General features: G+C 41.3%; 1 long non-coding RNA gene across 1 annotated transcript in view; it reads left to right on the top strand.

Annotated features, from left to right (window-relative positions):
* Nucleotides 1–5,126: 5,126 nt before the first annotated feature.
* LOC133280455 (uncharacterized) overlaps nt 5,127–13,101 on the top strand; it is a 182,164-nt gene continuing 174,189 nt past the window's right edge. The window contains exon 1 of the long non-coding RNA XR_009747173.1: nt 5,127–5,444. This is a non-coding gene — a long non-coding RNA (uncharacterized LOC133280455). The remainder of the gene's footprint in view (nt 5,445–13,101) is intronic.

The raw sequence follows: 13,101 nt of genomic DNA, 5'->3' as shown, positions 1-13,101 counted from the left end.
AGGAGAGCTCTTCAGGACCTCTCCTTCCTCCTGTCACTGGACCATGCCACTTCAGAGAGAGAAATTGGTCTTGTGAGATCGCACCCATCTGCACACAGGGGTAGGGGTTTTGCCAGGGACAAGACAGGTGGAGAGGCAGGGAGAGATGGATGGTTTGGGTCTGTGGCATGTGACATGGAGCACTCCCTGTCACTAGTCCTGTGTCTGTACACAAATCATACATACTAAGTGACAATCCCAGAAATACCATCCAAAGCCAGCACCAATGTTGTTATTTTCCCATTTGACTGAACCTAGTGTTGTCTCTTCTCCAATGTCCTAACCGGGCAATGAATTGTTCCCCTATGACTTCTGAATGGTTTTGAAATTCAGTATCTCAGTTCCTGGTTTGGAAACTGAATAGCTGAAAGTATAAGGGATAATGAACTGTCCTGTCACCCTTTATTTAATTCCAGCAGATAGCCTGTATGACCTAAATGCCATTAAGTTATATTTTTGTCATTGATGAAGGGAATCTCAGAATTCATGTCACATATGTTTGGTATCTATCCAGATACCTATTGGGTGTTTTGTAGCTTAGGAATGGCTGAATTAAGCTCAGTTGGGCATGCTGTGTTTCCTGTTTCATAGCTATTTGTCAGCAAGTGGAACTAAACTTAAACTGACTTCAGTATGAACAAGATTTTGACTCTGTGTATTAAAATGACACTTAGGTTGTGGTGGTAACTGCCTCGGTTGTGGTGGCAACTGCCTCTGTTGAAACCACATAAGCAGCTCTGTCTTGCTCTGCTAGTTTGTTAGCTGTAACATTGTGACCGTTTAAGCTTCAAGGTTGAAATTTTCCAGGTGTCTCTCCAATTTACTTAAGCTTATTCACAATTTAAATATGATAAGTATTTGCCAAATATTTTGGAGAAAGACTACTAAAAGTTGTTTCTCCATTACACACGCATGCATCAGCATTTGCTTTGCTCATCTGAAACCCTGATGTTCTAAGACTGTAGGTATTTTTGGTTCTAGTGCTTCTGTGCAGGTATGTGCCTTTTGGGTCCTGGGGAGTATCTCTTAAATAAAACTAAGACACTGAAAATACTGTTTGAGTATGCCCTGCACAAATTCACCTGTAGCTTTGGAGCAGCATTAAGAAGGAAGGTGAGTTTTACTGTCCTTTTACTAAGGAACTGAGGAAGCGTGAGCCTTTTTGTTACCATGGTGTGTGCTCTGTCCCAGGAGATACAGATATCTTCAGGAATATTAGGGATATGATCAACTATGCAAGAAGAGGCAGGTGCTTCTAAGTCTGAAAGGTCTGTAGCTTCATTAGCACATCTGCTGGCTAAAGGTGTGATGTGTAGAGTGATAGTGGCAGGATGCTAGTATCTTCTGAGCATGGTTTTGTGATTAACTGTGATTTTAACCATGGTTTTGTGATTAACCGTGATTTTAACCATGGTTTTGTGGTTAACCTGATACGAGTTATGGACCCAAGGTGCTAATCCCCCAGAATTAGCACATCTGGCTTTACCAAGCCTTTAGGATAGTAGACTACCTCTTACCATTTCAAGGAATGAAGCCAAGGAATTCCTGGGAAAGCTGTGGGGCCCTCCCCTGTTGGTGACTGGTACCGTATGAATGATACAGCATAGCTACTTCTCCTGTGGGAGTTTGTGACCTCAAATCGGTTATGGAAATAAGATGACATCCCTTCTGAAAGATGAAAACTCTGCGATTGCTGTTGGAGACTGGCGATCATTCTGTGGATTCTGTATAGACTGCTAAGCTCTTTATGAGGGATAAAGAAAAATAAAACTTGTATTAAGCCTCCCCCCCCCCCCAGATACTCTGATTCACATGTCTTGCTGTATGTAGGTTGTTTGGAGAAGTGACATCTAATGTGATACTCTGTGTACCTGTGTTTCCTGAAGGATCAGTTTAACCATTCTGATTCATAAGTTAATTTACTTGTGAATTGTCAAGGAAGTCATTCTTTCCATACAAATTTTGGAGGCTTCATGTGGTTCTTCAGTCAAACCAGAAAGCTTTATGCTTTATTTGAAACGTAAAAATCTGTATTCTATACTGTTGTGTTATATTTAGTGTCTACATAATGTGAAAAGGCTGAAAAACTAGAGTCAGATCCTTCACTTAAGTATTTGATGTGTTTCTTGCCTCAGCATTCCCATTGCTTTAACTGAGAAAGTCAGTAAGGAGGTTATCTTGTGGTGCCAGGTCAGTAAGGTAAAAAGTGTACATAGTACATGCCAAAGATCATGGAATCCCAGACTGGTTTGGGCTGGAAGGGACCTTAGAGCTCTTCCAGTTCCAGCCCCCTGCCACAGGCAGGGACACCTTCCACTAGAGCAGGTTGCTCCAAGCCCCATCCAACCTGGCCATGAACAGTGCCAGGGTGGTAAAGTGTGTGTGTGCTTTGATCTCAATGTTTCAATGTTCACATACTTTTAATGCTTGGAGTTTTGATTGCTGGTCAGTCGTGACATAACTGGTTATTTAGGATGAAGAATGAAGCCAATTCTGCATTAAAATAAATGTTTTACGTAGATGCTTTTCAAATAATCCCCTTAAACTACTGGGTTTGCCATTGCTTGCAAAGACTCCCAGAGTGATTGTAGGGTAATTTGTTGTGCCCAACACTCTCTTCATACAGAAAACTTCCATAGAACAGAAGCAAATCTTATGACGGTTGTAGTCACTTAAGAGTGAACACAGTTTCTACATACAGCATAAATGTTGTGTTTTAAATGCCATGTAGCTTTCAATGTGGTTTATTTGTGGAGTTTCTTTACCAGCTAAAAATATAAGCTACTCCATAAATACTTGTTCAGGCTTAGTTGCAAAGTGACAGGGCAATGTTTCATGTACAGTACTTTATCGATGGAACAATTTGATTGAAATGCATGGCAAAACTCTGACAGTGGAAGGAATTATTTCAATGTTGACATAATTTCCAATGGGATTTCAGGCACTTAATGTCTTTTCCGCAATAGCTATCTAATATGGCATGTACATAAGTTAACTATGGAGAGACGTTCTCTTTCAGTTTTGGTATTGTCAGCTGTATTGCTGCCCTCTTGTAGGTGTTCAGGAACATATGAAATTCCTAGGTTGTTCTTTTTGAAGAATTTTAGAAGTCTGGGAAATCCATTTGTGTCTCCATGTAATGAGTAAGAGTTTAATCTCTGCCATGAGCTTTCTGCTTCATTTATCACTTTCACATTTCAGTCTCCTGACACAGTGGATCTGTATCTGATATTTAAAACCAAAACATCTAACTAGGAGGTATAAAAGGAATAAACAAAGCGGCTTGTTATTTCTCTGTACAAACTGGGGTGGGCTGTAGGTAACTCTTTAACTTTCTTTAGGTGTCTCTTTACAGTGCTTTATGAGCTGCATACCTACAGAAAGGATAGTCTTTCCCTGTGTGAAGCTGGTCTACTGGCATCCAGAATGTTCTCTGTCTAGTTCTGCCACATATTATTAGCTGATTTAGATAAAATAATTGCAGTGATACCCCCTTTCATATCAATGGGGGGGCTGTTATATGAATATAGTAATTTGACAGTTCAGCTGTGACAATCTGTGCTTGAAGGACCCTGAAATTATGGAACAGAAATCCTTATATAAATTTAAACGGTGAGAAGAATGATTTATTAATAGCCCTTTTTAGTGTAAATTTCAGTCAGGTCTGTGTGCCCAGCTACCTAAAGCAATTCATGGGCTGCGCAAATGACTTGCTGATATGAAAGAAGTTTATAGTAGCAGCTCAAAACTGCTGTACCACACGGAGATGGACTCAACTCTGCCTCCATCTTCCTAATTATTCATTCCATAAACCAAAAAGTTAACTTCTTGCAAAGCAATATTTAAATGTGTCTTTATTTTCTGATTAGCATTGTAATACAGCTTTTTCCTTGGCTGCAAATAGTTAGGAAATCAAAAGAAGCACTGACTATACGGACTATGAAATAAAATATTCCAGAAATTTTAGCATCACTTAAGCCAGGGGATCTGATAGTGATCTGTCCTGTTAAAATGACAAATACAGCTCTGAGAGGTTTGCCACTTTTTGGTCTTATCCATGGATGACTAGCTTAAGAAAAAAAGAATATGAAAGAGTATTAGTACTGAAAGATCTTGAGGCGACAAACCAGGTTTGATGGTTTCTTACGTGTATTCCTCCTGTTTGAGCGTCTTAATTATCTGAGAGTAGGAGTTGCACGTCTGAGTCAGTTCTATGACCTGGCTCAGACTAGATAGCAAGCTGTGAGAGCATTTTTGTGTGTAACCTAAACTCTTCTACCTGGGTCACTGTCACTGTATTGCTGGTAGTTGCATCTTTCCTGGGGTGGTTTGGCTACAGATTATCATAGAATCACAGGCTGGTTTGGGTTGGAAACGACCCTAAAGCTCATCCAGTTTCCAACCCCCTGCCACTGGCAGGGACACCTTCCACTAGAGCAGGTTGCTCCAAGCCCTGTCCAGCCTGGCCTTGAACATTGCCAGGGATGGGGCAGCCACAGCTTCTCTGGGCCTTCTCTTCTCCAGGCTGAGGAAACCCAACTCTCTCAGCCCATCAGTTGCTACCACTGACAAGATAAACTACTACTGGATAATTTTACAGCAATGATGCAAGTCTCTTCTGACATCAGACACTTTTTTCTTTTTCCTTTCCCACAGGCAGATGTACCTTTAATACATGAGATTATTCACAGAATCTGTGACATTCCTGGATCCTGCTTGGAGAAGGATAAAGGTGGAACAGCAGCCGTTAGATAAACAGTCTGTTTCACTCTTCAGAGCTCTCCTGCGGCTTTGATGAAAGGTGTGATGGATGGACAAAGGTTGCAGAACAAAATAATCGGCTCTTGGCTATTTGAGCAAGAGCCTCTGACCTGGGAGTCCCAGGAGAGATTTTTGAGTCAACCCTATCAATTCCTGCAAGGTGTTAACAGTAGCAAGGAGTGGTGATCCTTTCATCCTGCAGCATTAACACAGTTGTCGTTAGAAAATCTGCAAATACTTGAGACAAAACTGACTTCCGGGCTTGGAAAATCTTGGGTGCTCTGGACTTCTGGGTAGAGAAGAAAAGTCGGCATCGGTTTGATGGATTGGTGTGTGGCTCTAGCCATTTAAAGATCACCTTGGGAAAAACAGTCAAACAGGTCAGCTGGTCTGGAAGAAGCAAGTGCTAAACCTCTGCAAGGAGAAAACTTTTCCATGAACTTTTATTTAAAAAAAAAATCTTGGAGATAAAACTTGCAGCTGATCTGAAGTAGCAGGAAATGAATGGAAGAGGAGGCTGCTGTAAAGTGAAAGAGATTATGGACCTGCTGCCCAGTGTGTGCGCTCTTCCTGCCAATTCATGTGGGATCTCTTGCCTTCAGTCTTACTCCTCACTGTTCCAGAAGATGCTGTTCCAGAGACAGGTAAACTTGCTTTACTCTACTCCTCATCTGTAGCAGCAGTTCATGAGAACTTAAGCCTGTTGGAGGTTAGTGCTGAGGTCTTACTTTGTTTTTCCTCTCGTGTTTGGAGTTACTCCTTTACGAAAATTGTAGTTAGACTGCAGCTTCACAGAAGTTTATGGGTGTCCTGATTGATGCTTCCTTGAGATGTGTTGTAGCAAAGCCAAATAATCACAAATGTTACATACTGAACATTCAGGGTATTTCCACTCTGGGAATTAAAAGTCTTTTGAGTTTATAGATGTTAGATGCTGCAGGGTAACCATCTGGTGGAGTCATTGCAAGGCTTGATTAATGGCACAGGGTTTAGGACAGGAATTTGTTACTTGTGTACCTTGTACACTGTGTATTGGAAATGTTTCCCAGGACATAAAGCTGCCCCTTCTGCCAGCTGCAGTTTGTGAAAACTCATAGCTTGCTGGAGCCTCGAGTCTGCTGTCACTGGAGGATGTTCCCCACATTGCAGTTCTATTTAGATGCTGCATTCTCATTGTATTGGAGTACCTACAATGAGGGCTTTGTTAAAACTTGGGTGTATCTCTAGTCTTTACCTGTTTGTTGTGATCCTCAATACAAATTAAATATAGTACCTAAGCAAAATATCTGTGAAGTAACTGGGTAGCTCTTAGCTTGGCTAAGAAAACCCTTTGCTGAATACGTGTATGCAGATGCCAAAGGTCTCTTCTAAGACTTGAGGATTAACCAGTAGGTGAGATGGAAATGGTCTTTGTCTTCCCTCCCTTTCAAAAATGGATATTTTGATGAGGACAGATGGACTTTTTATATCACTGACTGTGATGTGCTGAGTCTCAGTGAGATGGGTGCTTTATTTAAAGTACTGTTTTGCCAAAAAGATAAATTTCTCAGAGGCAAAAAGCAAAGCTTCCTGAAAGAGCTGTGATGTTGATCCAATTCCATTACTTTCAAGTTTTTGATGCCTGCTGAAGCGTAATGTGGCCTCAGAAGCAAAAGGAAGGGACTTTTTCACAGATTGTGAAGAAGTGGTGACATTTCTCAGATTTATAATGGTTCCTCAGAAGTTCCAGCGTTAACTCTTTTCTGCTGTTGTACATCTGAACTAAGAAACCCCTTTGTTCCCTGAACCAATTATCTTTTTCGAGTTGATCAGTCGCTACAGCTCATGCATACCACAAGCCCTCAATTCCTAGGAATACGGTCAGCTTTGCTGTGCTCTGACTGTACAAAAAGTTCAGCTCTGCCTTTCCTGGTTTTAATTATTGTCTTTGCCTGAATTAATGGATTTTGCAGTAGCATAGCTGACATTAGTGCAGGTAAGACACTTAAATATAGAGGAGCTGATATTCCAGAAAATATTTGAGGATGCTGAGGAGTCAGGCTGGTGTTTTACTCTTCTAGTAATAGAATAGAGATATGCTATTTCATTGCAGGTTCAGTAGTAATTATTTACACTGATGAATAGAGAAATGGAGCCAAATGTCCTGCCCCAGGCTTTTACTTCAACTTGGTTGTTGCTGAGCAAAATAACTGATGTTACGAAGAGGAATGCAGCTGATGTGACAAAATGTGCCTGGGGAATAAGGTTGTGATGTGATCCCGTCTTTGAGGAAACCAGCAGGAATCGGGGTGGGATGTTCTCCAGAGTGTTACCCAGGGCTGCTCTGCTGGCTTCTGAAGGCATGAAGCTACTAAAATACATTCTTAAAATAATGATCCTTATTTTCCTCTTTCATGAGAAGAAGACAGAAATGCCTATTGTTTTGATGTCAGAAAACAAAGCTGTTTCGAGTCATGCTGGTGTTTAGCACCCCACAGAGTCTGTTGTAATGAGCAAGTGAGGCTTTTCCATGCTTCTAGGGAAACTTAATGAGTGGAAGAGTAATGTGTAGGAGGAAGAGTGTTGCTCCTTACCAAGGCAAGTCAGGTGCTGCTGCTTTGGCATTGGAAAGGGATCATAGAATGGTTTGGGTTGGAAGAGGCCTTAAAGTTCATCCAGTTTCAGCCCCCTGCAACAGGCAGGGACACCTTCCACTAGACCAGGTTGCTTCAAACTCTGTCCAGCCTGGCCTTGAACACTGCCAGGGATGGAGCATCTGATGCAGTTACATGGATGTTTCATGGGGCCACAGCGTGATGCACAGAGGTGCTGTGCTGTAGAAGTGGAGCAGCAGTGTGCAGCTGCTTTAAGAACTCTGCAGAGCTGGCTGGCTTTGCTGGGGATTTCTATGGCTGTGCTAATGCTGGTGTCTGAACGCTGACGCGCTGCTCTGGGTGCAGTAGATGGCTGCTGATGCTGTGGTCACTCAGGCTGGAAGACTTCAAGTCTGGTTCCTCTGGCAAAGTGAAGTGTTACTGATGCCAGTAGTCCTAGTAAGAGGAACAAAGTAGTGTTATGGGTCAGTTACTGTCTAAAACCTCGGAAACAAGGAAAGATAAATAGCTGTTCCAGGGTCAGAATCCTGCATCGGCTAAGCTGTGCATCAGTGGAGCTTTACTCAGAAAATGGCTAGAGGGTAAAGGCAGGGGTAATGACTTGTGGGTGTCAGAAAGTATTTTTTTTAAGTGGTTATGAAGTTTTTGTGTGTGTATTCCTCACTCCCTTGGAGTAACTGCATCAGACTCCAAAACAAAGCAGGTGAAAAATGAGGACACAGTAAGAATAGGATAAAGAATAAAGGAAATTTCCCAGTACCTTTGTATTGCATCTTCCAGTCTGTCCTTTGGGAATGCAATACTCAGGTGGCCTCAAGAGCATCTAATGGCATGGAGGAGAAAATTTCTGAAAAGGCAGGAGAGTTTGAGAACAGCTACTGAGGAAAGAGCTGATAGCTATGTGAAAGAAAGGGTTCTTTCTAGAAAGTAAAGTAGGAATGAGTAGTGGTATTTCAGGAATGTTAGCTGCCAATAAAGCGGATACCAGTGCCAGTAACCCTCCAAACAACCAAGCAACAAACTCCAAGAAATACTCTGTATGCAGCTTGTAATGATGTAGTGCCAACAGTTGTCCTGTAACTAAACACTATGGTAAAGGAGGGATTACTTGAAGAGGGAACATTTTCATGCTTTGCATGTAAGCCAACTGCTTAAGTGCTGGGGTTTTAGATGAATATTCCTTGAACAAGCTATTCCCAGTTATCTCCTGCAAGGTTTCTGAAAGAGAAATAGTCTGTTAGATGACGTGGGAGGCTTGTGCCATGCTTGTAACTATTCCAGCTTGGTCATGAAATGAAGCAGAATCTCTGGCAGCCCATGCCTTCAAGTGTCACTGGACTGCCCAGTGTCTTCGCTCTTCTTTGAAACGTTTCACATTGCCTCTGGGATGCTCATCTGGGTGCTGACAGATGATAGCAACTCCTCTGATGGTTGTTTTGGTTCCTTTGATCTCCCCTAACAAAGTGCAGTTTGCTCAAAACAACTGGAGGAAGCAGAAGCCATTAATTCTCCTCAAAATTCTTTTTGTGCAAACCTCTGTGCTGGCTTTGGTGACCGCTTGTGGAAATAAACCTAGGATTGATTGCTTTAAAGTTTGACGTACCTCCAGAACTGTTTTAAAACTTGCTTTATTTCTAATGAAAATGAAATCTGAACCCAGGTGAGGTTTTTGATATTTTCAGCCTTTTATGTTGAGGACTAGCTGCTATTGTACTGTTTTATGTTACCATGCTAAAATCACTCCGCACGGTCTCATTGACTTCAGTGGGAATTTTCCTTGAACAAGGAATTAAATAGCCTTCAGAATTAGTTCCCCCATGAGACAGGATATTAGATACTGGCTCCAGTTATGCTGCACGCTGTCAGTTTTCCACCTCTTAAAATTCTTGAGGCAGATGCAGTAAAATTTCTTCAGGCTCGATAAGAAAAGTTGTGTAGTTTGAATGCTTCACAGAAGTTAAGAGGCTTGGTTGGAGTTTGGGAAGGCTGCTCTGAGGTTCTCTCAAGGGAGTTTTCTGTACTAAACCCAGCCTATGTCACCGCTGCTGATCCTGCATTACTTTGGTGTTAGTGTTTAAAGAAGAATAACTTTCTTTGATAAATGATGCATAAATAATAAAGGCAAGAGTGTAACAAAAAGTCACCGCAGCTCAGCATGGGTCTTTCATGTTGAAGACCCTAAATACTGTATTCATGTGTGTGTGTGATGAGAAAATGTAAGTAGCATATGGGAAATTGAGGATGGAATTGTTCTAGCTGAATGCCTTATGCATAGTAAACCCTTGTGAACTCACATTGTTCTTCTAGCCAACTAGGAATGCATCTTTGGGGTATGTTTGGTTTCCAGTATGCACCAGTACTCTGTGGGTGTGTGTGTTCTTAAGCTGTATGGTAAAATATATGTGGATGTTGTGCTCAAGAAATAAATCACGTCCTCTGAAAGCATATTTTAACCACATCATCTTTGAAATGTTCTAAGTAATTTGCCTGGATGGAATGAATCTCTTCTCCCCCTCATTCTTCATGTGTTTCTCTCCTCATTGGCTGTTACGGCTGTTTTTTCTTTGCCTAAAACTGATTTAGATCCCATCCTTGGTTTAGCAAGAAGCGCAAGAAATTAACACAGAAGCGAGGCTGATGTTTCACCTGTGGGCTTTGGTTTAGCTTGGAAATTCTCTAGAAGACAGTAAATAATACAACAGTACTTTATTTAAAATAAGCATGCCAGATCATGACTTCTTTATGGAGTTCTTCCTTGGTCAAGCTGCTATAGACTTACGAGTTTGCTTAAGGGATGCCAAGTACAAAGATGCAAACCTGTGTTTTGGTAGATGATGTAATACAGTTGTAATTGAAAAACCTTCCTAATTGTAATAGGGGCACTGAAGATGGTGCATTACAAAAATGCCTTTATTTTTATAGAGCATGTGTTGAACTAGGTGTTGTGTGCAGACAAATGGGAAAAGTCTTATGCTGTGGTGATACTAAAAATGTATTTTTAGGATAGACTGAGGTGTTTTCTTCTTCCTTTGTAGTCTAAACTGGCTTATCAGCTCAAGCTCTCCTGTGTGGATCTAGGGAAGAGATGTTGCCCCTGTGAAAGCTGAGGTTTCTAATGAAGCCACCTGATCTCAGCAGCTGGCACCTAATGGAAAATACTAAATATTGAGGAAGCTTTCAGTTAGTAATTCTGCAGGGCAGTTCTGGCCATTTGGGATTTTGCTTGTCCAGGACCTTACTGTTCATGTACCAAGTTTCTCATGACGGAGAAAAGACTGAAGACGAAGATGAAATGTCAGCATCTGTAATGTCTAGTATCTAGCTTGCTCTTTCCAAATATTATAGAGTGATGGTCATTTTTAATGAATTTATTGCTTAAGGTCAGCAGAAGTCCTCAATGCAATTAATTGATTCTGGAGTGAAATACTGAATTCAGCATGACTTGAGGATGTGTGTGTATGTGTAAAAATGGATTGCTGATATTTATTGCTGGTATTTATCAAAGTAGGTTGTCTTTTGACACACTTAAAGTTATTTTTGCTATTGTTGTATAAACCTGCTTCAAGGAGGATATTTATGTGACAGATTCATGATGAGTGTGCTCCAGGTAGGTCCGCTTTCTGATTGAACATACGCTGGGAATGACTTTTCCCTTTGCTTACTCGATCATGTAGGCTTGTTGCCTGACAGAGAAAGCAAGAAGCATAGTCCTAACCTCAGAGCGTGGCAGAACTTACTTATTTTTCTGTAATAAAATGCCTGTGTGCAGAAGTTGTGAATCCTTGACCTAAGAACGAATGAAGCAACCTTTTGGAAAAGGTTATGGGACCTGCTGAATTGGAACGGCGTGCTGCTCTGATGCAAATCATGGAATCGCGGAATGGTCTTTCGTACAGAACTGGTTGCTGTTACCATTCAGATTTCTTGAGGCAAAAACCCCTTGTTACAACTTTCTAGTGTGAGAAGCACGTGACTTCACAGCGAGAGGTAGGTGTCTCCTAAAAGGCCTTGGGTCTGTCTTTGAAAATATCCTTGAGAGAAGAGAAAGATATATCTGGTAAAGAAAAAAGATGAAAAAAGGGAAGATGAATGTGTGCGGTGCTGGTGGGGACAGCTGCTCTTTCTCTGTATGCGTGTACAGAAATAGGGGTAGAAAGTGAGTCTGGACTGTGGCAAATTATGATTAAATGAAGTGCCCTCGTTGTTGTTCCCAATGCAAGAAAATTTCATTACTCTATTGATTTATAGTGATTAATGTTTTCTTTCTCCCTCTCTCTTTTCTTGTTTTGAGGCTGCATTGTCAGGAAAGTGAGCATTCACAGCTGCTTATTGATTCTAACTAGGGCTGAAAGGTGATTGAGTGCTGTGGCTTTTTGTGCCCTGTTGTTTCTCCTGTGCTCTGGTGGAAAAACAATTAAAAGTATTCCCATTCCCAATAACAACACTTCTGGATGTTCTTTTAGTGACTGAATGTAATGCTAGCGATGGAAAATGGAAATGGCAATGACCACCTGACAGCCCCGTGTAAGATTAATGCTCATCACTTTAGGAGATAAGGGCTATAAACAGTACAATCTGGTCCTTTAGAACGAGACTGAAGTATAGTATTAATTTAATCTGTGAAACCACAGACATAAAGAATTATTAACAGAGAAAGGATTTAAGGGTTTGGCTGTATTGTAGTTGGTTTGTAGTAACCCAACAGCTAGAAATGTCTGATTAGCTGATCAATGAGAGGCTGTTCCCATGTGTTATATTGTCCTGTCCCTGTGATAATGACGTGGGGTTCTTTAGCTTGTGCAATACTATACATATTTGAATCCATAAATAGGACTGAGCTTTGCTAATTATAAATTGGGATTATGCAGCAGTGCTATCAGACTTTATGTATTGCTTCAGCATTTTAGTGAATCAGAACACTTTGTTTCATGCTGGTATTTTTCTCCTCTCACTGGTGAAAAAATGTGGGCAAGTGGAAACAGAACTGGTAGGCTGATGAGGGGAATAAAGGGCGTGCTGGAGGAAATAGTGGAATTTGAATCATTGTCAAAATAGTGGATTTTAAATCATCTGAACTGCTCTTGTAGCTCAGTTTCACTGGCCTGTATGCCTCCTGGTTACAACTGCCACTACTGGTTTTCTCTAACATATTTTGGAGAAGGGGACCCCCCCACACCATGTTTGTGAAGTGAGGGCATTGATCCAGCCTTCTGGCATATTAGCTTGTGGTTTATTTTGCTTTTTGATTGGTCACAGTGATACTATGTTACTGCTGCAATAGGTTTCTCTTCAGGGTAATATATTTTTATGCAGCAACTCTCAAGCTCCCCCAAACAGTGTCAAAATGGGAAATCTTCCTTCCTTGCTGGTTAGCGTGGCTCCTCTGCCTTCTGTGCTTTTATTTCCTTGTTTTGCAGTTATTTTACCCGAGGGACCCTAAACACCTCTAGCTCTCACATAGGTTTGTACTGAAGGTCTGTGGCAGTGATTCTCTATGGCTGACCACAGGGACAAAGCTGTAAAATCTATTTGTGCTAATTTTCCATGTGAAGAGATACATCTGGGAATCACAGCACCAAATCATACTGAATTCTAACTAATCTTTCTTCTTCTCCTTCACCCCCTATCCCCAAGTACAAGAGTGTGTATCCTGAGCATTATTGCTGGCTATGGAAGGACTCTGCTGTTCTCTTGTTTGCTGTGAATG

The sequence above is a fragment of the Pezoporus flaviventris genome, unplaced genomic scaffold, assembly GCF_033815535.1.
Source record: "Pezoporus flaviventris isolate CSIRO_AGI_PZ_B2104156 unplaced genomic scaffold, CSIRO_AGI_Pfla_v1 ptg000083l, whole genome shotgun sequence".
In the NCBI taxonomy this organism is placed as follows: domain Eukaryota; kingdom Metazoa; phylum Chordata; class Aves; order Psittaciformes; family Psittacidae; genus Pezoporus; species Pezoporus flaviventris.
This window is presented reverse-complemented; position numbering and strand designations above follow the sequence as displayed.